The sequence below is a fragment of the Sciurus vulgaris genome, assembly GCF_902686455.1.
Source record: "Sciurus vulgaris genome assembly, chromosome: 7".
NCBI classification, from domain to species: domain Eukaryota; kingdom Metazoa; phylum Chordata; class Mammalia; order Rodentia; family Sciuridae; genus Sciurus; species Sciurus vulgaris.
In genome coordinates, this window is record NC_136467.1 from 152,974,928 (window position 1) to 152,990,089 (window position 15,162).

The following is a 15,162-nucleotide window of genomic DNA, read 5'->3' on the forward strand; positions in this document are numbered from 1 at the left end:
CATAGTGTCTGAATTGGGCACTGCTAATATTGATCTCCCCTTAAAGAAAAGGTTTTGGGAACCTATAGGGCCACTATAAGACAATAGGGGGAAATCTGTAATACCCCAGATCTTCACTGCTAGAGGGGAAGATACATGAACAACAGGAAAAAACAAGAGAAGAAAATGATCCAAACAAATCTAGATTCTATATTAATAGAATACAATGACAGTATGTTAGAAGAAATGTCAGAAAAGGACTTCAGATTATACATGATTAAGATGATTTGCGAAGCAAAGGATGAGATAAGAGAGCAAATGCAGGCAATGAATGATAATACCAATCTGCTGACAGAGCAACTGCAGGAAGCAAAAGATCATTTCAACAAAGAGATAGAGATTCTCAAAAAAAACCCCAAACGGAAATCCTTGAAATGAAGGAAACAATAAACCAAATAAAAAACTCAATGGAAAGCATCACCAAAAGACTAGACCACTTGGAAGACAGAACTTCAGACAATGAAGACAAAATATTTAATCTTGAAAATAAAGTTGCCCAAGCATAGATGATGGTAAGAAATCATGAACAGAATCTCCAAGAACTATGGGACATCATGAAAAGACCAAATTTAAGAATTATTGGGATTGAGGAAGGCACAGAGATACAAACCAAAAGAATGAACAACCTATTGAATGAAATAATAGCAGAAAATTTCCCAAACCTGAAGAATGAAATGAAAAATCAAATACAAGAGGCTTACAGAACACCAAATGCACAAAATCACAACAGATCCACACCAAGGCACATTATAATGAAAATGCCGAACATTCAAAATAAAGATAGGATTATGAAGGCCACGAGAGAAAGGCATCAGATTACACATAGGGGGAGACCAATACGGATAGCAGCCGACTTCTCAACCCAGACTCTAAAAGCTAGAAGGGCCTGGACCAACATATTTCAAGCTCTGAAAGAACAAGGTTGCCAACCAAGAATCCTATACCCAGCAAAAGTAACCTTCAAATTTGAAGATGAAATAAAATCCTTCCATGATAAACAAAAGTTAAAAGAATTTACAAATAGAAAGCCTGTGCTACAGAATGTTCTCAACAAAATATTCCATGAGGAGGAAATGAAAAACAACAATGGAGGTCAGCAAAGGGAGGAACTACCTTAGAGAAAAACTACTCAAAGAAGAAACCAAGCCAAGTAAAAAACCAAAAATAATTCCAAATGACTGGGAATACGAATCATATCTCAATAATAACTCTGAATATTAATGGCCTAAACTCATCAATCAAAAGACATAGACTGGAAGAATGGATTAAAAAGAAAGACCCAACAATATGCTGCCTGCAAGAGACTCTTCTCATAGAAAAAGACTTCTATCGACTAAAGGTGAAAGGATGGGTAAAAACCTACCACGCACATGGACTCAGTAAAAAGCGGGGGTTTCCATCCTTATATCAGGTAAACTGGACTTCAAACCAAAGTTAGTCAGAAGGGATAAAAAAGGACATTTCATACTGCTTAAGGGAACCATAAATCAGGAAGACATAATGATAGTAAATATTTATGCCCCAAACAATGGTGCATCCCTGTACATCAAACAAATCCTTCTCAACTTCAGGAATCACTTAGACCACAACACAATAATTCTGGGTGACTTTAATGCACCACTGTCATCACTAGATAGATCTTCCAAACAAAAACCAACCAAAGAAATCATAGAACTCAATAACACAATCAATAACTTAGACTTAATAGACATATATAGAATATTCCATCCATCAATGAGTAGATTCACTTTCTTCTCAGCAGCACATGGAACCATCTTGAAAATAGACCATATGTTATGCCACATAGCAGCCATTAGGAAATGCAAAAATTAGACATACTGCCTTACGTTCTATCAGATCATAATGGACTGAGAGTAGAAATCAATGACAAAATAAAAAACAGAAATTACTCCAACACCGGGAGACTAAATAATATGCTATTAATGAAACATGGATAACAGAAAACATCAGGGAGAAGATAAAAAAAATTCTTGGAGGTCAATGAGAACGACAATACAACATATCAAAATCTCTGAGACACTATGAAAGCAGTACTAAGAGGAAAATTCATTGCATGGAGCGCATTCCACAAAAGAATTAAAAGTCAACAAGAAAATGACCCTAACATTACAGCTGAAAGCCCTAGAAAAAGAAGAACAGAATAACAGCAAAAGTAGTAGAAGACAGGAAATAATTAAAATCAGAACTGAAATCAATGAAATTGAAACAAAAGAAACAATTCAAAAAATTGACAAAACAAAAAGTTGGTTCTTTGAGAAAGTAAACAAAATAGACAAACCCTTAGCCACACTAACAAAGAGAAGGAGAGAAAAGACTCAACTTACTAAAATTCATGATGAAAAAGGAAATATCATGACAGGATCCACTGAGATACATAACTTAATGAGAAGCTACTTTGAAAATCTGTATTCCAACAAAATAGAAACTACCGAAGACATTGACAAATTTCTAGAGACATATGTTCCACACAAACTGAACCAGGAGGACATACACAATTTAAACAGATCAATATCAAACAATGAAATAGAAGAACCTACCATCCAAGAAAAGCCCAGAACCAGATGGATTCTCAGCTGAGTTCTACAAGACCTTCAAAGAAGAACTCATTCCAATACTTCTCAAAGTATTCCAGGAAATAGAAAAGGAGGGTACCCTACCAAACTCATTCTATGAAGCTAATATCACCCTCATACCCAAACCAGGCAAAGACACATCAAGGAAAGAAAATTTTAGACCAATATCCTTGATGAATATAGATGCAAAGATCCTTAACAAAATATTGGCAAACCGTATCCAAAAACATATTAAGAAAATCATGCACCACAATCAAGTGGGATTCTTCCCTGGAATGCAAGGATGGTTTAATATCTGTAAATCAATAAAAGTAATCCATCATGTCAATAGACTTAAGGATAAGAATCATATGGTTATTTCAATTGATGCAGAAAAAGCGATCGACAAAATACACCACCCCTTCATGCTCAAAACACTAGAAAAAATAGGGATATTAGGAACATTCCTGAACATTGTAAAGGCTATTTATGCTAAGCCCATGGCCAACATCATTCTTAATGGAGAAAAACTAAAACTATTCCCTTTAAAAATGGGAACAAGACAGGGATGTCCTCTTTCACCACTTCTATTCAACATTGTCCTCGAAACTCTAGCCAGAGCAATTAGGCAGATTAAAGAAATTAAGGGGATACGAATAGGAAAAGAGGAACTTAAGCTGTCACTATTTGCTGATGACATGATTCTATATTTAGAGGACCCAAATACTCCTCCAGAAAATTTCTAGACCTCATCAATGAATTCAGCAAAATAGCAGGCTATAAAATCAACATGCATAAATCTAAAGCATTTTTATACGCAAGTGATGAAACAGCTGAAAGGGAAATGAGGAAAACAACTCCATTTGCAATAGCCTCAAAAAAAAAAAATAAAATAAAATACTTAGGAATCAATCCAACCAAAGAGGTAAAAGATCTCTACAATGAAAACTACAAAACATTGAAGAAAGAAATTGAGAAAGACCTTAGAAGATAGAAAGATCTCCCATGTTCTTAGATAGGCAGAATTAATATTGTCAAAATGGCCATACTACCTAAAGTGCTATACAGATTCAATGCAATTCCAATTAAAATCCCAATGATGTACCTTACAGAAATAGAGCAAGCAATCATGAAATTCATCTGGAAGAATAAGAAACCCAGAATAGCTAAAGCAATCCTTAGCAGGAAGAATGAAACAGGGGGTATTGCAATACCAGAACTTCAACTATACTACAAAGCAATAGTAACAAAAGCAACATGGTATTGGCACCAAAATAGACAGGTAGATCAATGGTACAGAATAGAGGACACAGACACAAACCCAAATAAATACAATTTTCTCATACTAGACAAAGGTGCCAAAAATATGCAATGGAGAAAAGATGGCCTCTTCAATAAATGGTGCTGGGAAAACTGGAAATCCATATGCAACAGAATGAAACTAAACCCCTATCTCTCACCCCGCACAAAAATCATCTCACAATGGATCAAGGACCTTGAAATCAGACCAGAGACCCTGCATCTTATAGAAGAAAAAGTAGGTCCAAATCTTCAACTTGTTGACTTAGGATCAGACTTCCTTAACAGGACTCCCATAGCACAAGAGATAAAAGCAACGATCAATAACTGGGATAGATTCAAACTAAATAACTTTCTCTCAGCAAAGGAAACTATCAGCAATGCGGAGAGAAAGCCTACAGAGTGGGAGAATATCTTTGCCACTCATACTCCAGATAGAGCACTAATTTCCAGAATATATAAAGAACTCAAAAATCTCTACACCAAGAATACAAATAACCCAATCAACAAATGGACTAAGGATATGAACAGACACTTCACAGAAGAAGATCTACAAGCAATCAACAAACATATGAAAAATGTTCACCATCTTTAGTAATAAGAGAAATGCAAATCAAAACTACACTAAGATTCCATCTCACCCAATTAGAATGGTGATTATCAAGAATACAAGCAATGGTAGGTGTTGGCGAGGATGTGGGGAAAAGGTGCACTCATACATTGCTGGTGGGGCTGCAAATTAGTGCAGCCACTCTGGAAAGCAGTGTGGAGATTCCTTAGAAAACTTGGAATGGACCCACTATTTGACCCAGCTATCCCACTCCTCAGCCTATACCCAAAGTACTTAAAATCAGCATACTACAGAGATACAGCCACATCAAGTTCATAGCTGCTCAATTCACAATAGCCAGACTGTGGAACCAACCTAGATGTCCTTCAATTGATGAATGGATAAAGAAACTGTGGTATATATATATACAATGGAATATTACTCAGCTATAAAGGATAATAAAATTATGGCATTTGCAGGCAAGTGAATGAAATTGGAGAATATCATGCTAAGTGAGATAAGCCAATCTCAAAAATCCAAAGGACGAATGATCTCACTGATAAGCGGATGATGACACATAATGGGGGGTGGAGGGGGAAGAATGGAAGATGGAGGGACTGTATAGAGGGAAAAGAGGGGTGGGAGGGGTGGGGGGGAAGGAAAAAATAACAGATTGAATCAAACATCATTACCCTATGTAAATGTATGATTATGCAAATGGTATGCTGTTACTCTGTGTACAAACAGAAATGAGATGTATCCCATTTGTTTACAATAAAAATTTAAAAAAAGAAAAAATAATAGATCAATAAAACACAAGAGAGAGCTCAGAAAGAGACAATGCACTGTAGCCAGATGGTGTTTAGCAAAGGGATGAAGGCAGTGCAATAGAGGAAATGGCAATCATTTAAAAAAGTTGTGCTGGGTGCAACTGGACAGACGCATGCAAAATGGCGAACCTCGACACAGACTGTGTATTGTTCACAAAAACCAGAGCCATGGGTCAGAGACAAGCACGTACGAAGGAGAATTATAAACCTGGAGCACAACACTGGAGAAAATCAAGATGGCCTGAGACTTGGCAGCAATCCTTCAGGTGTGACACCAAGGGAACATCGAGAAAGAAATGACTGCTACGCTGAACTCCATTTAAACTAAAAACGTTTGGTCCTTTAAAGACACTGTGTGGAGACGAGTGCACGAGGCACAGATTGGGAGAAAATATTTGGAAACAGCACAGGTGATAAAAGACTATTTTTAAAAATGCCTGACAAGCTTTAAAAGTAATAATAAAAAAAAAAAATTCTAAAAAGTGGGCCAAAAACTTTAATAGACACCATACCAAAGAAGACATCCAGATGGCACTAAGTATATGAAAAGATCCTCTGCATCACATCAGAAGTCATCAAAAAATGCAAATTAGACAACAATGAAATCCTCTACTCACCCAGTAGAAAGGCCTAGATTGGAACACAGTGAACACAGTACCAAATACTGGTGAGGGTGTGGGTCAACCAGAGCTCTACTCATTGCAGTGGGAATGCAGGACGGGAGAACCATGTTGAAAGACAGTTTGATGGTCTCTTATACAACTGAGCATACGCTCCCCATACAACCCAGCAGTTAGCTCCTTGGTATTTACCTAGAGGGATTAAAAGTTTATGTCCACAAAAACCTATGCCTACTTCCTTATAGCAGATTTATTCATAGTGGCCAAAACTTGGAAGCCAATAAGATTTCCTTCAGTGGGGAATGGATAAATTGTGTACGTTAAGATGTAGGAAACTCCTCAAGCTCTGAGGAGAAATGCGCAATCAACCCGGGGAATGGCAAGCGAGGAACGTACATGCACATTGCTAAGTGGAAGAAGACGATCTGAGAAGGCTCCTGCCTCAGTCCATGTTCTGTTACACAAAGCCAAAGAACAGTAAGTTATAGAGAAAAGAGGCAAGTTCTGCCTGTAGGTCTGGGGCTGCAACTGGCGATGGTCTTGCTGGGGCGCTCTGAGGAGGCACAGAGTGTGGTCTGGGAAGGACAGAGATTGCCCAGGTGTCCTGGTCTCTTTCCTCATAAGGCCACCAGGATTCAGTCATGAGAGCTCCACCCTGGTGTTCTGGTCAAATCCTAACCAACTCCCAAAGGCGTCTCTCCAAACACTGGTTAGATTAAGTCTGCACTAGTAATATCTCACAGGGGGATTACAATTCAACCTGAGTTTTTGAAGGGGATAAGCCACATTTAAATAATAACAGCTGCATACTTGATACTTCTACTCTATGACATTCTGAAGAGTCAAAACTTAGGAGTCAGTAAAAAGTTCAGTGGGTTCCAGGAGTTAAGGGCAAGGCAGGGATGTCTAGGCAAAGCACAGAAGACTTTTAGGGCAATGGAAATTTCATAGCACCATAGTGTAATGGTCAATGCATGTTATTGTACATTTGTTCAAACCCATAAAATGAACTCACCAAGAGCAAACCCTCAAGTAAACTATGGTCTTTGGATGATGTTTTAAATGTAGGTTCCTGGGGGATGTAGGTGGTGGAGGCTATGCATGAGTGGGGCCAGGTACACTTGGGAAATCTCTGTGCCTCTGATCAATTTTGACATTGTTATGGTTTGGATGTGAGGTGTTTCCCAAAAGCTCACAGGTGAGACAGTGCAGGAAGGTTCAGAGGAGAAATGACTGGGTTGTAAGAGTCTTCACCCAATCAGTGAATTAATCTCTGATGGGATTAATTGAAGTGGAAGAGTGTGGCTGGAGGAGGTGGGAATTGGGAATATATACCCCCATAGCCATGGGGTATATATTTGTATCTGGAGAGTGGAGACTCTCTCTGCTTCCTGATGATGCCAGCTGCTTCCCTCTGCCACACTGTCCTGCCATGCTGGCTTGCCTCACCTCAACCCCTGAGGAATGGAGCCAACCTTCTGTGGACTAAGACCTCTGAAAGTGTGAGTCCCAAATACACTTTTCCTCCTCTAATTGTTCTCATCATGTATTTTGGTCACAGAGGTGAAAAATCTGACTAAAACAGCTAAAAAGTGAGTCACTGGCACTAGAATCTGTAAAGAATTTAATTCTAAATTTGAAACGTGTAGTTCCAATTTTTAATGTGTAGTTCCATATTTGAATTTTGCATGGGTGTTATCTCTTCAAGGACTAAGTAAAGGAGAAAACTGGTAAGCCTTAATGGTGAGTCAGTTTAATTTGTAGCTACAGGGAACATCATGGTCGCTTTCATTAGCCAAAATTCTGTCTTCAAAATTTTTGGTGGGTCAGAGCCAGTCTTTGGGTTCAGGCACTTATAGTAGCTTTACCTCATTTGGAAATGGGGGTGGTTGGTCTCAGAGTTCGAAGTCCAGTTCTAGACATCAGGTCATTTGGAGCAGAGGTGAGGCTTCCCATCAATTGCCAGGACATCAAGCTTGGATTTCCCTGATCCATAGTCCAGAGAGCTGTGCTGCCATTTAAGATGCAGACCTCGGGGGAGATACTGACTTGCTGAGGAAGGACAAGAGGCATGAGGGTTTGAGGAGGGTAAGGCAAGAGAAGACGGGCAGGCAGCAGACTAAGATATGAGGTGAATAGGGAGTAGGTGAGGAAGAAGAGAGGGCGGAGGAAACAGCCCAAGGGAGGATGTGGGGCACTTTAAATCGTGAGGTATTAGAAGCTTTAATGACTGAATCTACTTTATCCAAGTGCTAAGAAGAAAACGCTCAAACTGATCAGGTAAAACATCTCATGATTATTATTTGTACAATCCCAGATTGTAATAGATTGGAAAGATTAGAGATTTTTTTTTCATGTGTCTCTCTGATAATAATGAAAATATTTAATTTAGTATACCTTAATTTAATACTCTATTGGCTATCAGACAAAATTAAATGTCTAAGTTTTTTTCTTTGAGTTATATTTTAATTTACACTTCTCTGTTACTATTTTACATTATACTAATATTTACAAGTATAACTATTCAATTGGCTGATTTGAATTCTAATAGGTAGTTAACAGAGTTTAAAAAGATGAATGCAGAATTAATACCAGCAATTTTATTAGGATTTAGGCTTTAAAATGATCATTTATTTTAACCTATATTTACCTGTTTTTCTTGAGCTCCTCCCCTGGTAAATTTCCTAATTAATTTTTGCATTTCAAAATGTTGTTTCCATTAAAACATGCTATTGGAGTAATTTGATGGGTTAGGGTCAAGGGCTAAACTTTGCATTGCCTAATAGACTGTTCAGAAGGTGGTATCCACATTTATGGTCCAGTCTCCCTTACATATATACCAAAAGTTGCATGGTGTGTGTGAGCCAAGTTATGACCAGATTATGACCACAGCCAACTAACGACATTTGCACTGGTAGCTTTGCAGACATGGCGTGCAGACATGGGATCAATGTCCACTGGCAGTTGCTGTGTTTTCCCCATGAAACTGCCAAAGGCCTAGCCTAGCTTAAGGAATTTTTGATACTTCTTACCCCACACCGTATAATTTCTGAAATTCAGTTTTTTATTTTATTTTTTTAAATGTAGGATTGAAACTTCAGTTTAAAAAAAATAAAATAAAACCCATGATACTTAGGGTTTGAAGTCTAACAGCATAGAAATTGCTGGGCAAATAGGTTTTCCATTATGGAATTAAGTCTACTTTCTTCCGTACTAGAATGAGATTTGCTTCTGGGTTGCAAGCTAACATCTAAAGGTTAAAAGTGATCTAAGAAGTAGTCTCTAGTTTGAAAAATACGTGGGACCTTGGGATAAAACCCTAGTAGACAGTACTTAAATAGAATTAACTATAAGTTTCTCCAGAGTGAACATGAGATAAGGAATTCATTTAAAAAATGTATTACCAAGGCCCTGTCTGACATGTGAGAGTTTACTTTAGAAGTGGTCCCAATCTGAAGCTCTCGCTGGGTATGAATGCATTTGTCTGTAAAGTTGAAGGACTTACAGAAAGGCACAGTGACCAATTTCTACCTTTGATGTTGGAGGACAAGGGAAAAAGGAAGGAAATGAGGAGGCATGAGAAGGAGAAGGTGTATTTGTCTCCTTCCTGTCTATTGCTACGGGCCCAGTAGCGTGGGCAAAGAGACAGTAAAGATGGCTTCCTGGCTTCCTGGAATTTCAGTAGTGAGGGAGGCTCCATATGCCGTTGGACGATTAACATCCACTGTTCCCGCATTTCATGGTGCAGCATCTCTTGAAGCTAAAACTTGGTCAAGAAACGTTTTCGACATAAAGAGAAGAAACAGAAGACTGAGTGAGACTGGTAAAAGCATGACACTAGCCTCTGATCTTACGCTCCCCCAAAGGAAGCTTGGAGTGGGGGCCGCAGGTCCCCGGGGTGGCAGCGGAGTGGGCTGCACTACAGGAGCACTACAAGTCACCAAGCTTTCTGGAGAGTCCAGGAAGCTTAGCCTTGAGAGAGGACTCTAGTTTTATGGAAAAACTATGCTGATCTTATTTTTTCGACAGTGCTTTGCTTTTTAAGATCTAAATGCACTAAAATGACTTTTTTTTTCCCTAAGCTTGTATACATAATAAACATTGACACTTATTTCAGATTCAAACATAATTACTCAGACTCGGAAATCTAGTAGTTTATCAAATCGCCGCGGTTCCTCCTCAGTATGGTTTTGCCAGTGTCCTCTGTTTGGAGCCCATTTGTCCTTCTCCCTTACAGGTTAACCTCTGCCTCTGTCCAGTTCTGGTCAACGTGTGCATTTGTTTTCCTTTTAGAATTAGTGGCCAACCATTCTCTATCATATCTTTTTAAAATAATGTTTAGTAATTTGTGTGTTAGAAATATCAATGAGAACCTGAGAATTCCTTCCAATGAGAAAACAAGGTTTTTCATGTTGAGTTATTCTAAGTGAGTCTGGGGTCTTTATTCCATGGAATAAATGTTGATAGGATTGAAGGCCTCTAGACATACTTACAGGATGCAAAGCTGCTGGAGCTGTCACATGTACGCTTGGGTTGTGGAAGAAGTTATGACACATTTTCTAAATGCATCCCTCCTTCCATTTTAGACTTCCATGTTTTTTGACAGGAATTTAGTTCATGTGCTTGTAGTTCATTTCTACATAGCTCACCAAATTAACATTTGCTAATAGCTACAGGATACCTATCTAACCAGATTCTTATCGATGCACATTTTCAAAGGTTTTTGTTTTAGTTAATCTTCCCATACTTAGGAACCTAAAAGATTCAGTGTATTCAAGGTGGTGAAACACTTGCTGCTTGCTATCCTATAATTACTTTCCTAAGGCCAGCATTATAAGGGAAATTATTAACTACTCAGAAGTTAACTTTCTAGTATTACTAAAACAATTAGGTTATTACGGAAGGACTAAGACGATATATTGAGTGGTAGTGGTTCAAAAACAGAGGCAGCGCTTTGCCATTTAGAAGTAACATTTCCTTTGTTTCTGCAAACACGTTTTAAAAAAACCTGGCAGAGAGTATGTTAAGAAACAAGGCCCTTTTTTGCAGAGAGGCTTGGTAAGGCAACGCAGACCTGACTGTGCAACTCGGAGCAGTCAAAACTCAAAGACATTAAAGTCTACACTAGCTCTGGAGGAACCTCTGGAAAACACAAGCATTTTTAAAAAATTTGAATCTGAGGAGAGTTATTTATTCAGTTCTTGGATTCTTAGGTAATTTCCCTCCTACTGTTTTGTAAAGTTGGGAATTTGTGGATAGGCAGATGGATTTTACCTGTTTTGAAGGAGTGGGAACTTCTTTGGGTCCAAAATCCCAATTCTACTGTCATTCCTAAAAGGCTCCACTGTGAGATCCGAGGCCGCAGTTCCATCTCTGTGTGCCTCCTGGGCTGTGGTAGGGAGAGCAGATGGGTTTCCACTGGTGAAAACCATGTTTGGATTTCAGGAACAAAGGTGACATAATTTGATTCATGCTTCACAGCTCACTGGTCTACTCCATGGAGAATGGATCAAAGGAAGGCAGTAATAGACCCAGGAGGTGCTGATGTAGTCCAGGAAAGAGGTGGTGAAGAAAAGTGAACAGATTATCTGTCATTTTGAAGATGGAATCCCCAGGGTTTGCACACACATTATGATCAAGTTAGGTGTGATTTCTTGTCTGGCTTCAGCATCTGGGGGTATGGTGGCTTAATATAATGGGATTGAGAGATGTGGCTCTGGGGTCAACACATTTGTTTCAATTTTTCCAAGTTTCTTTTTTTTTTTTTTTTTTTTTTTTTTTTTTTTTTTTTGTGGCTCACTAAAGTGCCACTGGATACCCATGTGTAAATGTCAATCAAGGTGTGGACAGTCATGTCTAGGTGTTATTGGTGAATATGGTTGCTGATAAAATCATCCTACATAAACTTCCTACATTGTCTCTTTAGATTATTTTAATAAAAAAGCAGGAGAGTCCAAGCAGAAGACATGCATAATATTGTTTTTGTATTTCTTTAAGGCATAGTTATGTAAAGATCACTCCAAATGTAGGAGAGGAAGTAGATGCATCTACCTGCTCTTCATTGTTTCTGGTGGGTGGTTAATTATTTTATGCTTTAATTAACTATTTACTATTTCATTTAATTCATTCAAAAATACTAAACTCAGTTCCTTTGTTATTGTCATAAAGTTCTTTGTGTATTACTGAAGGTAAGTAGTCTTGAACATAGCCACACACAAATGGTTTTATCAAAACTGTTTCTGAAAAAAGTACATGTATGTATAATTATAGGACATTATGTTATATATAATATATATTAAAATAAATATATTTATAGGCAGATAGCCATTATATCGTATCTGACACCACCATCCCAACTATCCTTAATTTCTGTTGGACAGTCTCAGTCAATCAACACTTACCATTACTTTCTATGTTAAATGAGTTTGTTATTTTTCTGGGACTCTCTTTCTGCCATTTATTTGTATTCTGACAAGCAGCTTTGCTCCGAACAACTTGATAAAAGCGATAGTGTTAGAACTACCACAGAGATTAGCATTTTATCTGTTAAAATGCAAGTTTCTTGGTAATTTGAGAAGCCATCAAGAATGGCTGGTTCCGCAGTGGGAAGGACTAGTGGGCAACAAGGGACGGATGGAGGTTCTCTCACGTTCCAGAGTGCTTCATTCCTACACGTGGAAGGTTTTGCCAACCATTTCATGGACTACAGCTCGGAGAATCTACAGCTGGGTGAAAGGCAGCTGTCAAGGACACCAGGCAGAGCCAGGTTGGTGAGTGAGCAATGGATCTGAATGTTCACGTCCTTCCCAAATTCAGGTGTTGAAAACCTGAAAGCCAGCCTGACAGCTTCAGGGGTGGGCCTTGGGAGGAGACTGATGAAGGCAGAGCCCTCATGAGTGAGACTAGGCTCTCTGAGCCTGGCTTTCCCTCCTTCTGCCCTGTGAGGACACAGACAAGCACCACCAACCAGAACTGGGACCTGCACCAGACCTGAATCTGCCAGTGCCTTGCTCTTAGACTTTTCAGCCTAAACTGTGCAAAATAAGTTTCTGCTGTTTATAAGCCGCTTGGCTTCTGGTGTTTTGTTGTAGTAGCCCAAAAGAACTAAGACGGTGGTATTGTTTCCAAGCACAGACTCCTCCTGTGAAACAGGGCACTCACTTATACGCATATCTTTTGAACTGAGTGGACATCAGATGATTCAGGGGTAAGCGGACTGGCAAGCATTCTTAAGACTCAGTCTGAAACAAGTCTCTGCTGTCCAGGCTGCTTCTCGTTGGGCTTACTCAAGCAAGATAATGTGTTGAAGCAGCAGCACTCGACCTATTTTTTTTTCCACAGTGTGAATCACATTTATTTACGCAATGCTTTCTGAGGGGAAATTCCAAAAATGTCAAATTCTCTCACGTTTCCTACTCAAGAAATAGCTACATCTGTAAGAAAAACCAGCGCACGATAATAAAGATACTATATGGTGATTCTTTTCATGGCCATAATTTACATTACAACATGCAGATCATTCACAGAGCTTGATTCTTGGTTTTAATAATTAATCTCACTGAACACATCTCACAGCTAATGGCCATATTGATGAGTGGTTCTGAGAATCTAACTATAGCAAATCCGAGCACATCAGCCATCCACGTGTGACATCTCTGCCCAGAATCAATGCAGCTCTGAGACTGAGCATTGCAGTAGTCGTGTCTGTAGAAAGCAGACCCAGGATATAGTCTGGTAGATGCTTTAACCTGGGGGATGGAGTAGCAATTTAGTTAGACAAACCTGTGTTATTTACCATTTAGATACAAAGTTGAGTGTTGAATTCATATATATTGTTAGCCAACTTTTCCATTTCATAGAGACTAAGTGTAATATTTAAGAACCTTTATACTTTTTAAAAAAAAATTTATAAGCACTGGGGATTGAGCCCAGAAGAGCTAACCACTTAACACATTGCTAGTCCTTTTTATTTTGAGACAGGTTCTCCCTAAGTTGCTTAGGGCCTTGCTAAGTTGCTGAGGCTAGTTTTGAACTCAGGATCCTCTTGCCTCAGTCTCCCAAACTGGGAACATCTCTCCAGGCTAAGAACCTTTGTATTTAAGATGCAAGACATTTTATCATGTGGAACAAACTTCCTTTGTTACAGATTTTCTAATATAATTTTTCTTTTTGTCTATACCTATGTCTCAACTTAGTTTTTCAAATTTATTACAGACTGTTGTATTTTAACCTGACTCAGCCACAACTTGAAAAGCAGATGGGTAAAAAATATAACAGCAGATTTACTCTTCAATAGAAAGGTCTATCTTTATGTGATGTGATCATTAGTGATTGGAATATAGCATCTTATGTCCATGTGAAAATTGATACTCTTCTACTTTGTGCTCATGTTTTCTGATTTCCCCGAGCACCCGGTCAATAAAAGAGAGACTAATACTCCTTGAGTACTTAAAGCAATGCTTTCCCGCATTAGTGCTCTGAAATGTAAAAGTAATCAGTTAGGGAAATATGATTATTTCCCAAATATATAACTGAGAACTGAGACTGAGAGAGGCTAAGCAACTTGAATACGCCACAGACAAAATTCCTGGGTTTCGGATTCCCAGTTGAGGATCCTTCTCTTCCATGGAACAGCAGCGCTCGCCACGAACACAACTCCATGCACCCAGCAGTGGCTCCCTCCCAGACACGGATCAGAAAGAGGGGAATTATCATCTGGAGAGCAACGGAGATAGTTCCCTTGATCGTCTATGTCATCCAAAGGAATGTTAGCCATAAAAATTTAATTTTGAAACAACTGGTTGCATCCTGTGTTTCCAAAGAAAAGGAAAATAAGTCCTTCAGAAACCTTAGGGGAGTCTGTCCTGTGGTCGAGGCGTGCACCTGGTTGAGCAGCTTGGAGTTTTTCATGCCAATGCTTGGCCTGGGGGATCTTGAGGCCAGACCTTGGCCACTTGGAAAAAAGAGAGTCCTATAAATTTGCTCTGATTACTGACATCCTCTATATCAAAGTTTCTTTTTCACACCATGGAAATGTTGAACTTTGTATTTATTGTACATTTAATCCAAATTAGTTTTTATTAATTTATGTAAATTAAAATATAAAACAGCACAGAAAAAGTATTCAGTAATAATGTATAAACCTGTGGCCCCAATCCCATTCTCTCTATATAATCATTTATGTATTTTTTTCTATAAAATGTGCCTGTATTTATATGAGACTATGCATACATTTCCAACAGTGGGGAGTT